At 47.3% G+C, this 15820-nt stretch overlaps 3 non-coding genes across 3 annotated transcripts; all 3 read right to left on the bottom strand.

Annotated features, from left to right (window-relative positions):
* Positions 1–2930: 2930 nt before the first annotated feature.
* LOC146854345 (signal recognition particle RNA) lies at positions 2931–3230 on the bottom strand. Its single transcript, XR_014959123.1, has one exon.
* Positions 3231–8017: 4787 nt separating this feature from the next.
* Positions 8018–8317, bottom strand: LOC146854344 (signal recognition particle RNA). Its single transcript, XR_014958879.1, has one exon.
* Positions 8318–13106: 4789 nt separating this feature from the next.
* On the bottom strand, positions 13107–13406 carry LOC146854343 (signal recognition particle RNA). The gene has a single exon (XR_014959067.1).
* Positions 13407–15820: the final 2414 nt, after the last annotated feature.

Below are 15820 nucleotides of genomic sequence, written 5' to 3'. Positions count from 1 at the left end.
GTTACTGGTAAGTACAGTTGTAAGTATTTTTCAGAGTCAGTGCTGGGCACCAAGATCCAGCACTGGGAGCTCACCTAATAGCAGGTGAGTATTTTCGTTTTCGTTACTCGGCTGATTTTTGGTGAATATTTTAAGTTTTGAAAAGTCCACACTTGGAAGAAATTTCAGGAAAAACCAGTCAATGTTACCCTATGGAGAAGATTGAGTTATCGGTTTAAAGGTAAGTACTCGACTGGCAGAGTTAAGGTTCTGGGCATAGACTCAGGCGTCTCCCAGGGTCAGGTAGGTACAGTTGGTTCACCCTCAGCGGCACAAGGGCGGCCGGGTGCAGAGAGTTAGGCCCAATGTTATCCTATGAGAGGTAGGGGGGTCTTGGTTGGTGGCTGCTGACTAGCAGGCCACGTGGCCGTGGGAGCTGGGCTCCTGGTCACTTACTCAGGGCAAGTTGGGAAGTAGATAGATATAGAGGTTGCACTGCCAGGGCCACTCGGGCGGCTGGGTGCAGGGTGCTTTTGAGCATTCAGTCGCTCAATTGATTTGAATGGGAAATCTCTGGTTTAGAAAAAGACTGCAAGCTCGGGGATGAAGATTCTTCAGGTGCCACCACCACTTCGAGAGGTAAGTTGGGTAGTTGGAGGATAGGTAGGTACCCCGGGATTGGGCACAGGGGGCCGCGGGGCGCCGGGTGCAGGGGTACCTTTTGGTGTCGGGAAATCTTACCCTCTGTTGATCGCGGTTGGGGGGGCACCTGGTTCTAAGGCTGCAGGCTTCTTCAGGAGTGTCGAGGGAGGTCCTTGGGTGCCGGACTCGGGGTCACAGTCGCCGTGGGGTCGTCCTTGTGGTCTTTGTTCACTCAGGCACAGGCCAGGCTTGGTGGGTGCAGAGTGTGAAGGGTTTGCGGTTCCGGGCTGCTGCCAGGGATTAGAAGTAGATTTGAGTAGAGCCTCTACTCATGGGAGTCCCAGGGGTTTAGAGTCAAAAGGTAGCCAGGTCCTCCAGGGTTTGTGAGGTTGCTGGCCACAAGAGATGCCGGGTTGGAGCAGGAGCAGGTTCGAGGGTCGACAGGCCGGTAGGGCTGGGGCCAAAGCAGTTGGTGTCTTCCTCTTCTTAGCAGCTGCAGGGCAGGTCTTCTTTCTTCTAGCTCTTCTTCGGATTTCGGAATCTGGAATCTGGGGAAGGAAGGTTCAGGGTGCCCCTAAATACTAGATTTAGGGGCGTTACAGGTAGGTGAAGGGCAGGGACCAATGGGCCCCTGTCCTGGGGTGGGTACACCCCCTATCCTGCCTCTCTCCTGTGGGAGGAGGGCAGTAGCCTAGTCCTTATTGGGCAGGGCTTTCCATCTTCAAGATGGCGAGAGCCCGGAGATGTGCTTCACCTCGCCTCCCCCACCTGAGGGGTGTGGTTGGCAGGCTGGCACATCCCCTGTCCTTATTTGGGGTTTCCGGCCAAGCTTCCCGCCAGAGTGGAGGGTTGCAGTGGCCTGGGGAAGCTCACAGAGGCGGCATTCCTTTGAAGATTCCCCCTGCCCATCCTGGGGGAGGAGATTTAGCACCTCGCCCAGGATGTGCATTGTTGCAGGCCCAGGAGAGCAGGGGCTCTCCTACCCAGGGGTCCAGCAACATGTCTGCAGTGTGGCAGCCTGGGCAGTCTCAGAACAGACATGGGTTGTAGGCTAGGTTTTAGGGGGCATCTCTAAGATGCCCTCTGGGGGGCTTGGTACATTAAATCCCACACTGGCATCAGTGTGGGTTTAATGTGCTGAGAAGTTTGATACCAAACTTCTCAGTCTTCAGTGTTGCCATTATGGTGCTGGGAAGTTCGTGTTTGACGAGCTCTCAGCACCATGTACTCTTAAATGGCAGCACTGCACTTACAGTGCCCAGGAATGTACCTGGGTACTGTAGGGGCACAGGGCTCCTGCTCCTGTGCCCACACCATTGGTATAGGGCACCCAGCTAGAGGGGTGGCTGATGGATGCCACGGCAGTGTAGGTGGTGGGCATGGCACACAGGGATGTGTGCCATGTCGACTCTTTGTTTTGTCTTGTACCCAGACACCCAGCCTGCAAGGGCAGTGTGTGTGTGTGTAAGGGTACAGGGCCTCTAAGGGTGGCACAATGAGTGCTGCAGCCCTTAGAGGCCTTCCCTAGTCAGAAGGCCCTGGGTACCCAGGGTACCATTTACCAGGGGCTGACATGTGTCCAGGGTGTGCCAATTTGTGTTTTGTGTTTTTAGGGAAGGAACATAGGCCCTGGGCACCTGATTGGCAGGAGTCCAGGGCACACTCAGTCAAAGTACATTCAGCAATTCAGCAAAACGTGGGGGCATACCATGCAAGAAAGATGGCACTTTCTCACATGCAGCGCCTGTCAACCTTCTCCTTATGCTGAGATTTTTAAACAACATCAACATTTAAAAGTATTAAACCGGTAAGAGTTAGCTGGAGTAAGGCCAGAGGCTCCAACGTTTGGGAGTTGCACAGCCCTCAGGCTTTTCATGTTTCGCTCAAAGAGTGAAGGGCCCTGTAATTTCTCCTTCTCAGTCACATATGAAAAGAATGAGGGCTAATCAAAAAATGAATTAGAGCTGGACGTAGAAATGCAGCAGAAGGGCCAGCAAGCGCATTTCTAAGTTGCTCTATGAAGGATGCTTTTGTACTTGACAGATCAGTTTAATCCTACAGGTGCTCTAAAAGGAAGAATGCATTTGAGTCATCCTTGCACTGAGTTTTCAGTCCTCTCCGCCTGCTAGCTTGTTGTTGCAATATGTCTCAATTCTGGAGAATTGTCTGCTATGCTGAAATGCTTGGCCCAGTTCAAATGTTCATCATATTTCCTGGAAAAATATCAAAAGGAAAACAAAGATTTGGTTTTGGGAAAATAATTTATTACACCTTGTAAAAATCAAAACTTTCACATTTGAGTCAAAAAAGAGAGGCTAGGTCTCACTATTTTGCTCAGGCTGTTTTACACATACTGCTCACAGGTGCTGTCCTGCTACCAACGGGCATGGAAGCTTTGGCCTGCTCTGTTTCCAGCCTGGGTCAGTGCACCTCTCGTTACACAACCTGAAATTCTAGAGCTCCCTCTAGAACACCATATTGATGCCCAATGCAGCATGGACACCTGATCAACACAGCTGAGTGCAGCCCAGAACCCCTGAGCTCAAGCAATCCACAAGCCTCTGCCTCCCAAGTAACTAGGACAACAGGCACACGCCACCTTGCCCGGCAAACACTGCAGCTGTCCTAATGATGAAATGCATTCCATAAGTAAGGATAATGATAAAGTAAGGTGGAATGAATTGATGGTTTACCAACCATGTTTCAAGAAAATCAACTTCACTATCCTTCAAAGAAAGGAAAAAAATATCTTATCAAGAAGCAGTGTGAATATGGGAAGGGCCTTTAAAAAAGATGTGGAGTTTCCTAAAGTAAAAAAGAGGGTTGAACTGATTGAAGGGAGAGAGGAAGTAGGGTCGGAAAGATTGTGACGGGGAAGTGAATACAACATAAATACTAGTATTTAGAGAGTGAGAGACAGGTAGAGGGACAGAAGGGAAAGGAGAGTGAGAGTGAGAGAGAAGAGCCAGGTTAGGGCTGAGTTTCTCTTTATCTGCCAGTGACTCCCTGTAGAAGCTTGCCGGCACAATTTAGGCTGTCCTGTAGGCATCCCTTGTTATGCCGAGCCAGCCAATATTGAGAAAAATAGCATGGGTCACAATGATGGCACTCGTCTGCAACATCGGAAGTTTTAAAGTGGTATGGAGTGGGAGGGCTAGAAGAGTTACCATAAAGAATGAATACACGTCATTCTGTTCTCTAGCCTCAACAGCTGCAAGAGAGGAACTCCTGCTGGCCAAGAAGACCAATGTCAGTTCAGCTTGAGCAGGTGAAAGCATGCCTGATTCTGCAAAGGTATGAGATTACACTTTTGCGTCAGAGGTGGTCACGGGCTATTGCACATTAGGAAACCGTTTATTGAGGTGCAGTTGGATTACTCTATCTTCGACCACCTCAAAATCAGCTGCTCATGCAGTGTTCTATACCGATGAGCTATTTTGATCCTCCCTGCCCCTTCCAGCTAGTGGGTCCCCTGACTAGGGAAAGTGATTCAAACAGATTTGCATATCTTTTCATAGGAGACTTCTTGACTTCTTTTATACTGTGCAAATCAAGGTAGATTGAGTAATGATCTTGACAGACCTATATTGGAGAACTGCAGTGTGAGAAAGTGGCTCTGTATATACTGTTCCCAAATAGATACAGGGTGTACAGAGTCCACAGTCCCCAGAGGTTTGGCAGAGGCTAAAGTTAGATATAACCTTACTCTCTAAAGTGGTAGCTTGGTCGAGCAGTAAGGCAGTATCAGAGGACAGTGTAAAGCATTTGTTGCACACACTCAGTCAGCAAATGGTCTCACACACTCAATAACTGAACTCTAGGCCAATGGTTTATCTACAAAAAATATATGCTTGTTTTATTTTAGAACCAACAATAGGTATTTAAATATACTTTCTCAGAATGAGATGCTTTATATAAATACGTTTGCAATATGCAATTGACTTTTGTAGAAAGTTACAAGTGGTTGCAATAGGCAACAACATTTTAAACACAATAATGCATTGAGCTCAATGGAAGTTTCAAGTTATTTGCAACAGATTACTTTTAGGATTACTTTTGGAGTTCCAGGACTGGATCCTAGATTCAGCCCTGGGTCAGTACTTGGAATCAAGTGATAAAAGTCGACTTAATTACTGTGATGATTTTTAGACAATATTTTGCTATTTTAAAAGTTGATAGAAAATATTTCATAGAAAACAGTCAATTATTCCCTATGGCAGAAAATTCAAGTTGCAGGTATACTATGTTCTCGTTACTTTTGTAATCCAGTACTGGGTGCCTAGACTCAGTACTGGGACCTTTATCCAAAACAGGTAAGTAATTACGTTTTCAGAAATTATACGATTTTTAAAGAATATTCAAAGTTTGCAGAAATTGACACTTAGAAGAAATTTCACAGAAAAACAGTCAATGATTTCCTACGGGAGAAAATTGGGTTACTGGTAAGTACAGTTGTAAGTATTTTTCAGAGTCAGTGCTGGGCACCAAGATCCAGCACTGGGAGCTCACCTAATAGCAGGTGAGTATTTTCGTTTTCGTTACTCGGCTGATTTTTGGTGAATATTTTAAGTTTTGAAAAGTCCACACTTAGAAGAAATTTCAGGAAAAACCAGTCAATGTTACCCTATGGAGAAGATTGAGTTATCGGTTTAAAGGTAAGTACTCGACTGGCAGAGTTAAGGTTCTGGGCATAGACTCAGGCGTCTCCCAGGGTCAGGTAGGTACAGTTGGTTCACCCTCAGCGGCACAAGGGCGGCCGGGTGCAGAGAGAGTTAGGCCCAATGTTATCCTATGAGAGGTAGGGGGGTCTTGGTTGGTGGCTGCTGACTAGCAGGCCACGTGGCTGTGGGAGCTGGGCTCCTGGTCACTTACTCAGGGCAAGTGGGGAAGTAGATAGATATAGAGGTTGCACTGCCAGGGCCACTCGGGCGGCTGGGTGCAGGGTGCTTTTGAGCATTCAGGCGCTCAATTGATTTGAATGGGAAATCTCTGGTTTAGAAAAAGACTGCAAGCTCGGGGATGAAGATTCTTCAGGTGCCACCACCACTTCGAGAGGTAAGTTGGGTAGTTGGAGGATAGGTAGATACCCCGGGATTGGGCACAGGGGGCCGCGGGGCGCCGGGTGCAGGGGTACCTTTTGGTGTCGGGAAATCTTACCCTCTGTTGATCGCGGTTGGGGGGGCACCTGGTTCTGAGGCTGCAGGCTTCTTCAGGAGTGTCGAGGGAGGTCCTTGGGTGCCGGACTCGGGGTCACAGTCGCCGTGGGGTCGTCCTTGTGGTCTTTGTTCACTCTGGCACAGGCCAGGCTTGGTGGGTGCAGAGTGTGAAGGGTTCGCGGTTCCGGGCTCCTGCCAGGGATTAGAAGTAGATTTGAGTAGAGCCTCTACTCATGGGAGTCCCAGGGGTTTAGAGTCAAAAGGTAGCCAGGTCCTCCAGGGTTTGTGAGGTTGCTGGCCACAAGAGATGCCGGGTTGGAGCAGGAGCAGGTTCGAGGGTCGACAGGCCGGTAGGGCTGGGGCCAAAGCAGTTGGTGTCTTCCTCTTCTTAGCAGCTGCAGGGCAGGTCTTCTTTCTTCTAGCTCTTCTTCGGATTTTGGAATCTGGAATCTGGGGAAGGAAGGTTCAGGGTGCCCCTAAATACTAGATTTAGGGGCGTTACAGGTAGGTGAAGGGCAGGGACCAATGGGCCCCTGTCCTGGGGTGGGTACACCCCCTATCTTGCCTCTCTCCTGTGGGAGGAGGGCAGTAGCCTAGTCCTTATTGGGCAGGGCTTTCCATCTTCAAGATGGCGAGAGCCCGGAGATGTGCTTCACCTCGCCTCCCCCACCTGAGGGCTGGGGTTGGCAGGCTGGCACATCCCCTGTCCTTATTTGGGGTTTCCGGCCAAGCTTCCCGCCAGAGTGGGGGGTTGCAGTGGCCTGGGGAAGCTCACAGAGGCGGCATGCCTTTGAAGCTTCCCCCTGCCCATCCTGGGGGAGGAGATTTAGCACCTCGCCCAGGATGTGCATTGTTGCAGGCCCAGGAGAGCAGGGGCTCTCCTACCCAGGGGTCCAGCAACATGTCTGCAGTGTGGCGGCCTGGGCAGTCTCAGAACAGACATGGGTTGTAGGCTAGGTTTTAGGGGGCATCTCTAAGATGCCCTCTGGGGGCTTGGTACATTAAATCCCACACTGGCATCAGTGTGGGTTTAATGTGCTGAGAAGTTTGATACCAAACTTCTCAGTCTTCAGTGTTGCCATTATGGTGCTGGGAAGTTCGTGTTTGACGAGCTCTCAGAACCATGTACTCTTAAATGGCAGCACTGCACTTACAGTGCCCAGGAATGTACCTGGGTACTGTAGGGGCACAGGGCTCCTGCTCCTGTGCCCACACCATTGGTATAGGGCACCCAGCTAGAGGGGTGGCTGATGGATGCCATGGCAGTGTAGGTGGTGGGCATGGCACACAGGGATGTGTGCCATGTCGACTCTTTGTTTTGTCTTGTACCCAGACACCCAGCCTGCAAGGGCAGTGTGTGTGTCTAAGGGTACAGGGCCTCTAAGGGTGGCACAATGAGTGCTGCAGCCCTTAGAGGCCTTCCCTAGTCAGAAGGCCCTGGGTACCCAGGGTACCATTTACAAGGGGCTGACATGTGTCCAGGGTGTGCCAATTTGTGTTTTGTGTTTTTAGGGAAGGAACATAGGCCCTGGGCATCTGATTGGCAGGAGTCCAGGGCACACTCAGTCAAAGTACATTCAGCAATTCAGCAAAACGTGGGGGCATACCATGCAAGAAAGATGGCACTTTCTCACATGCAGCGCCTGTCAACCTTCTCCTTATGCTGAGATTTTTAAACAACATCAACATTTAAAAGTATTAAACCGGTAAGAGTTAGCTGGAGTAAGGCCAGAGGCTCCAACGTTTGGGAGTTGCACAGCCCTCAGTCTTTTCATGTTTCGCTCAAAGAGTGAAGGGCCCTGTAATTTCTCCTTCTCATTCACATATGAAAAGAATGAGGGCTAATCAAAAAATGAATTAGAACTGGACGTAGAAATGCAGCAGAAGGGCCAGCAAGCGCATTTCCAAGTTGCTCTATGAAGGATGCTTTTGTACTTGACAGATCAGTTTAATCCTACAGGTGCTCTAAAAGGAAGAATGCATTTGATTCATCCTTGCTGAAAATCACACAGCCATTTATTCTAGGTTGCACTGAGTTTTCAGTCCTCTCCGCCTGCTAGCTTGTTGTTGCAATATGTCTCAATTCTGGAGAATTGTCTGCTATGCTGAAATGCGTGGCCCAGTTCAAATGTTCATCATATTTCCTGGAAAAAAATCAAAAGGATAACAAAGATTTGGTTTTGGGAAAATAATTTATTACACCTTGTAAAAATCAAAACTTTCACATTTCAGGCAAAAAAGAGAGGCTAGGTGTCACTATTTTGCTCAGGCTGTTTTACATGTACTGCTCACAGGTGCTGTCCTGCTACCAATGGGCATGGAAGCTTTGGCCTGCTCTGTTTCCAGCCTGGGTCGGTGCACCTTTCGTTACACAACCTGAAATTCTAAAGCTCCCTCTAGAACACCATATTGATGCCCAATGCAGCATGGACACCTGATCAACACAGCTGAGTGCAGGCCAGAACCCCTGAGCTCAAGCAATCCACAAGCCTCTGCCTCCCAAGTAACTAGGACAACATGCACACGCCACCTTGCCCGGCAAACACAGCAGCTGTCCTAATGATGAAATGCATTCCATAAGTAAGGATAATGATAAAGTAAGGTGGAATGAATTGATGGTTTACCAACCATGTTTCAAGAAAATCAATTTCCCTATCCTTCAAAGAAAGGAAAAAAATGTCTTATCAAGAAGCAGTGTGAATATGGGAAGGGCCTTTAAAAAAGATGTGGAGTTTCCTAAAGTGAAAAAGAGGGTTGAACTGATTGAAGGGAGAGAGGAAGTAGGGTCGGAAAGATTGTGATGGGGAAGTGAATACAACATAAATACTAGTATTTAGAGAGTGAGAGACAGGTAGAGGGACAGAAGGGAAAGGAGAGTGAGAGTGAGAGAGAAGAGCCAGGTTAGGGCTGAGTTTCTCTTTATCTGCCAGTGACTCCCTGTAGAAGCTTGCCGGCACAATTTAGGCTGTCCTGTAGGCATCCCTTGTTATGCCGAGCCAGCCAATATTGAGAAAATTAGCATGGGTCAGAATGATGGAACTCGTCTGCAACATCGGAAGTTTTAAAGTGGTATGGAGTGGGAGGGCTAGAAGAGTTACCATAAAGAATGAATACGCGTCATTCTGTTCTCTAGCCTCAACAGCTGCAAGAGAGGAACTCCTGCTGGCCAAGAAGACCAATGTCAGTTCAGCTTGAACAGGTGAAAGCATGCCTGATTCTGCAAAGGTATGAGATTACACTTTTGCGTCAGAGGTGGTCACGGGCTATTGCACATTAGGAAACCGTTTATTGAGGTGCAGTTGGATTACTCTATCTTCTACCACCTCAAAATCAGCTGCTCATGCAGTGTTCTATACCGATGAGCTATTTTGGTCCTCCCTGCCCCTTCCAGCTAGTAGGTCCCCTGACTAGGGAAATTGATTCAAACACATTTGCATATCTTTTCATAGGAGACTTCTTGACTTATTTTATACTGTGCCAAATCAAGGTAGATTGAGTAATGATCTTGACAGACCTATATTGGAGAACTGCAGTGTGAGAAAGTGGCTCTGTATATACTGTTCCCAAATAGATACAGGGTGTACAGAGTCCACAGTCCCCAGAGGTTTGGCAGAGGCTAAAGTTAGATATAACCTTACTCTCTAAAGTGGTAGCTTGGTCGAGCAGTAAGGCAGTATCAGAGGACAGTGTAAAGCATTTGTTGCACACACTCAGTCAGCAAATGGTCTCACACACTCAATAACTGAACTCTAGGCCAATGGTTTATCTACAAAAAATATATGCTTGTTTTATTTTAGAACCAACAATAGGTATTAAAATATACTTTCTCAGAATGAGATGCTTTATATAAATACTTTTGCAATATGCAATTGACTTTTGTAGAAAGTTACAAGTGGTTGCAATAGGCAACAAAATTTTAAACACAATAATGCATTGAGCTCAATGGAAGTTTCAAGTTATTTGCAACAGATTACTTTTAGGAATACTTTTGGAGTTCCAGGACTGGATCCTAGATTCAGTCCTGGGTCAGTACTTGGAATCAAGTGATAAAAGTCGACTTAATTACTGTGATGATTTTTAGACAATATTTTGCTATTTTAAAAGTTGATAGAAAATATTTCATAGAAAACAGTCAATGATTCCCTATGGCAGAAAATTCAAGTTGCAGGTATAGTATGTTCTCGTTACTTTTGTAATCCAGTACTGGGTGCCTAGACTCAGTACTGGGACCTTTATCCAAAACAGGTAGGTAATTACGTTTTCAGAAATTATACTATTTTTAAAGAATATTCAAAGTTTGCAGAAATTGACACTTAGAAGAAATTTCACAGAAAAACAGTCAATGATTTCCTACGGGAGAAAATTGGGTTACTGGTAAGTACAGTTGTAAGTATTTTTCAGAGTCAGTGCTGGGCACCAAGATCCAGCACTGGGAGCTCACCTAATAGCAGGTGAGTATTTTCGTTTTCGTTACTCGGCTGATTTTTGGTGAATATTTTAAGTTTTGAAAAGTCCACACTTAGAAGAAATTTCAGGAAAAACCAGTCAATGTTACCCTATGGAGAAGATTGAGTTATCGGTTTAAAGGTAAGTACTCGACTGGCAGAGTTAAGGTTCTGGGCATAGACTCAGGCGTCTCCCAGGGTCAGGTAGGTACAGTTGGTTCACCCTCAGCGGCACAAGGGCGGCCGGGTGCAGAGAGAGTTAGGCCCAATGTTATCCTATGAGAGGTAGGGGGGCCTTGGTTGGTGGCTGCTGACTAGCAGGCACGTGGCTGTGGGAGCTGGGCTCCTGGTCACTTACTCAGGGCAAGTGGGGAATTAGATAGATATAGAGGTTGCACTGCCAGGGCCACTCGGGCGGCTGGGTGCAGGGTGCTTTTGAGCATTCAGGCGCTCAATTGATTTGAATGGGAAATCTCTGGTTTAGAAAAAGACTGCAAGCTCGGGGACGAAGATTCTTCAGGTGCCACCACCACTTCGAGAGGTAAGTTGGGTAGTTGGAGGATAGGTAGGTACCCCGGGATTGGGCACAGGGGGCCGAGGGGCGCCGGGTGCAGGGGTACCTTTTGGTGTCAGGAAATCTTACCCTCTGTTGATCGCGGTTGGGGGGGCACCTGGTTCTGAGGCTGCAGGCTTCTTCAGGAGTGTCGAGGGAGGTCCTTGGGTGCCGGACTCGGGGTCACAGTCGCCGTGGGGTCGTCCTTGTGGTCTTTGTTCACTCTGGCACAGGCCAGGCTTGGTGGGTGCAGAGTGTGAAGGGTTCGCGGTTCCGGGCTGCTGCCAGGGATTAGAAGTAGATTTGAGTAGAGCCTCTACTCATGGGAGTCCCAGGGGTTTAGAGTCAAAAGGTAGCCAGGTCCTCCAGGGTTTGTGAGGTTGCTGGCCACAAGAGATGCCGGGTTGGAGCAGGAGCAGGTTCGAGGGTCGACAGGCAGGTAGGGCTGGGGCCAAAGCAGTTGGTGTCTTCCTCTTCTTAGCAGCTGCAGGGCAGGTCTTCTTTCTTCTAGCTCTTCTTCGGATTTTGGAATCTGGAATCTGGGGAAGGAAGGTTCAGGGTGCCCCTAAATACTAGATTTAGGGGCGTTACAGGTAGGTGAAGGGCAGGGACCAATGGGCCCCTGTCCTGGGGTGGGTACACCCCCTATCCTGCCTCTCTCCTGTGGGAGGAGGGCAGTAGCCTAGTCCTTATTGGGCAGGGCTTTCCATCTTCAAGATGGCGAGAGCCCGGAGATGTGCTTCACCTCGCCTCCCCCACCTGAGGGGTGGGGTTGGCAGGCTGGCACATCCCCTGTCCTTATTTGGGGTTTCCGGCCAAGCTTCCCGCCAGAGTGGGGGGTTGCAGTGGCCTGGAGAAGCTCACAGAGGTGGCATGCCTTTGAAGCTTCCCCCTGCCCATCCTGGGGAAGGAGATTTAGCACCTCGCCCAGGATGTGCATTGTTGCAGGCCCAGGAGAGCAGGGGCTCTCCTACCCAGGGGTCCAGCAACATGTCTGCAGTGTGGCAGCCTGGGCAGTCTCAGAACAGACATGGGTTGTAGGCTAGGTTTTAGGGGGCATCTCTAAGATGCCCTCTGGGGGGCTTGGTACATTAAATCCCACACTGGCATCAGTGTGGGTTTAATGTGCTGAGAAGTTTGATACCAAACTTCTCAGTCTTCAGTGTTGCCATTATGGTGCTGGGAAGTTCGTGTTTGACGAGCTCTCAGCACCATGTACTCTTAAATGGCAGCACTGCACTTACAGTGCCCAGGAATGTACCTGGGTACTGTAGGGGCACAGGGCTCCTGCTCCTGTGCCCACACCATTGGTATAGGGCACCCAGCTAGAGGGGTGGCTGATGTATGCCATGGCAGTGTAGGTGGTGGGCATGGCACACAGGGATGTGTGCCATGTCGACTCTTTGTTTTGTCTTGTACCCAGACACCCAGCCTGCAAGGGCAGTGTGTGTGTGTGTAAGGGTACAGGGCCTCTAAGGGTGGCACAATGAGTGCTGCAGCCCTTAGAGGCCTTCCCTAGTCAGAAGGCCCTGGGTACCCAGGGTACCATTTACCAGGGGCTGACATGTGTCCAGGGTGTGCCAATTTGTGTTTTGTGTTTTTAGGGAAGGAACATAAGCCCTGGGCAGCTGATTGGCAGGAGTCCACGCTCACTCAGTCAAAGTACATTCAGCAATTCAGCAAAACGTGGGGGCATACCATGCAAGAAAGATGGCACTTTCTCACATGCAGCGCCTGTCAACCTTCTCCTTATGCTGAGATTTTTAAACAACATCAACATTTAAAAGTATTAAACCAGTAAGAGTTAGCTGGAGTAAGGCCAGAGGCTCCAACGTTTGGGAGTTGCACAGCCCTCAGTCTTTTCATGTTTCGCTCAAAGAGTGAAGGGCCCTGTAATTTCTCCTTCTCATTCACATATGAAAAGAATGAGGGCTAATCAAAAAATGAATTAGAGCTGGACGTAGAAATGCAGCAGAAGGGCCAGCAAGCGCATTTCTAAGTTGCTCTATGAAGGATGTTTTTGTACTTGACAGATCAGTTTAATCCTAGAGGTGCTCTAAAAGGAAGAATGCATTTGAGTCATCCTTGCTGAAAATCACACAGCCATTTATTCTAGGTTGCACTCAGTTTTCAGTCCTCTCCGCCTGCTAGCTTGTTGTTGCTATATGTCTCAATTCTGGAGAATTGTCTGCTATGCTGAAATGCGCGGCCCAGTTCAAATGTTCATCATATTTCCTGGAAAAATATCAAAAGGAAAAAAAAGATTTGGTTTTGGGAAAATAATTTATTACACCTTGTAAAAATCAAAACTTTCACATTTGAGTCAAAAAAGAGAGGCTAGGTCTCACTATTTTGCTCAGGCTGTTTTACACGTACTGCTCACAGGTGCTGTCCTGCTACCAATGGGCATGGAAGCTTTGGCCTGCTCTGTTTCCAGCCTGGGTCGGTGCACCTCTCGTTACACAACCTGAAATTCTAGAGCTCCCTCTAGAACACCATATTGATGCCCAATGCAGCATGGACACCTGATCAACACAGCTGAGTGCAGCCCAGAACCCCTGAGCTCAAGCAATCCACAAGCCTCTGCCTCCCAAGTAACTAGGACAACAGGCACACGCCACCTTGCCCGGCAAACACAGCAGCTGTCCTAATGATGAAATGCATTCCATGAGTAAGGATAATGATAAAGTAAGGTGGAATGAATTGATGGTTTACCAACCATGTTTCAAGAAAATCAATTTCACTATCCTTCAAAGAAAGGAAAAAAATGTCTTATCAAGAAGCAGTGTGAATATGGGAAGGGCCTTTAAAAAAGATGTGGAGTTTCCTAAAGTAAAAAAGAGGGTTGAACTGATTGAAGGGAGAGAGGAAGTAGGGTCGGAAAGATTGTGACGGGGAAGTGAATACAACATAAATACTAGTATTTAGAGAGTGAGAGACAGGTAAAGGGACAGAAGGGAAAGGAGAGTGAGAGTGAGAGAGAAGAGCCAGGTTAGGGCTGAGTTTCTCTTTATCTGCCAGTGACTCCCTGTAGAAGCTTGCCGGCACAATTTAGGCTGTCCTGTAGGCATCACTTGTTATGCCGAGCCAGCCAATATTGAGAAAAATAGCATGGGTCACAATGATGGAACTCGTCTGCAACATCGGAAGTTTTAAAGTGGTATGGAGTGGGAGGGCTAGAAGAGTTACCATAAAGAATGAATACGCGTCATTCTGTTCTCTAGCCTCAACAGCTGCAAGAGAGGAACTCCTGCTGGCCAAGAAGACCAATGTCAGTTCAGCTTGAACAGGTGAAAGCATGCCTGATTCTGCAAAGGTATGAGATTACACTTTTGCGTCAGAGGTGGTCACGGGCTATTGCACATTAGGAAACCGTTTATTGAGGTGCAGTTGGATTACTCTATCTTCTACCACCTCAAAATCAGCTGCTCATGCAGTGTTCTATACCGATGAGCTATTTTGGTCCTCCCTGCCCCTTCCAGCTAGTAGGTCCCCTGACTAGGGAAAGTGATTCAAACACATTTGCATATCTTTTCATAGGAGACTTCTTGACTTATTTTATACTGTGCCAAATCAAGGTAGATTGAGTAATGATCTTGACAGACCTATATTGGAGAACTGCAGTGTGAGAAAGTGGCTCTGTATATACTGTTCCCAAATAGATACAGGGTGTACAGAGTCCACAGTCCCCAGAGGTTTGGCAGAGGCTAAAGTTAGATATAACCTTACTCTCTAAAGTGGTAGCTTGGTCGAGCAGTAAGGCAGTATCAGAGGACAGTGTAAAGCATTTGTTGCACACACTCAGTCAGCAAATGGTCTCACACACTCAATAACTGAACTCTAGGCCAATGGTTTATCTACAAAAAATATATGCTTGTTTTATTTTAGAACCAACAATAGGTATTAAAATATACTTTCTCAGAATGAGATGCTTTATATAAATACTTTTGCAATATGCAATTGACTTTTGTAGAAAGTTACAAGTGGTTGCAATAGGCAACAAAATTTTAAACACAATAATGCATTGAGCTCAATGGAAGTTTCAAGTTATTTACAACAGATTACTTTTAGGATTACTTTTGGAGTTCCAGGACTGGATCCTAGATTCAGTCCTGGGTCAGTACTTGGAATCAAGTGATAAAAGTCGACTTAATTACTGTGATGATTTTTAGACAATATTTTGCTATTTTAAAAGTTGATAGAAAATATTTCATAGAAAACAGTCAATGATTCCCTATGGCAGAAAATTCAAGTTGCAGGTATAGTATGTTCTCGTTACTTTTGTAATCCAGTACTGGGTGCCTAGACTCAGTACTGGGACCTTTATCCAAAACAGGTAAGTAATTACGTTTTCAGAAATTATACTATTTTTAAAGAATATTCAAAGTTTGCAGAAATTGACACTTAGAAGAAATTTCACAGAAAAACAGTCAATGATTTCCTATGGGAGAAAATTGGGTTACTGGTAAGTACAGTTGTAAGTATTTTTCAGAGTCAGTGCTGGGCACCAAGATCCAGCACTGGGAGCTCACCTAATAGCAGGTGAGTATTTTCGCTTTCGTTACTCGGCTGATTTTTGGTGAATATTTTAAGTTTTGAAAAGTCCACACTTTGAAGAAATTTCAGGAAAAACCAGTCAATGTTACCCTATGGAGAAGATTGAGTTATCGGTTTAAAGGTAAGTACTCGACTGGCAGAGTTAAGGTTCTGGGCATAGACTCAGGCGTCTCCCAGGGTCAGGTAGGTACAGTTGGTTCACCCTCAGCGGCACAAGGGCGGCCGGGTGCAGAGAGAGTTAGGCCCAATGTTATCCTATGAGAGGTAGGGGGCCTTGGTTGGTGGCTGCTGACTAGCAGGCCACGTGGCTGTGGGAGCTGGGCTCCTGGTCACTTACTCAGGGCAAGTGGGGAATTAGATAGATATAGAGGTTGCACTGCCAGGGCCACTCGGGCGGCTGGGTGCAGGGTGCTTTTGAGCATTCAGGCGCTCAATTGATTTGAATGGGAAATCTCTGGTTTAGAAAAAGACTGTAAGCTCGGGGACGA

Source organism: Triturus cristatus, chromosome 4_1 (genome assembly GCF_964204655.1).
Source record: "Triturus cristatus chromosome 4_1, aTriCri1.1, whole genome shotgun sequence".
Lineage (NCBI taxonomy): Eukaryota > Metazoa > Chordata > Amphibia > Caudata > Salamandridae > Triturus > Triturus cristatus.
Note: the sequence above shows the minus strand (reverse complement) of the source record. Positions and strands in the feature narration are given on the sequence as shown.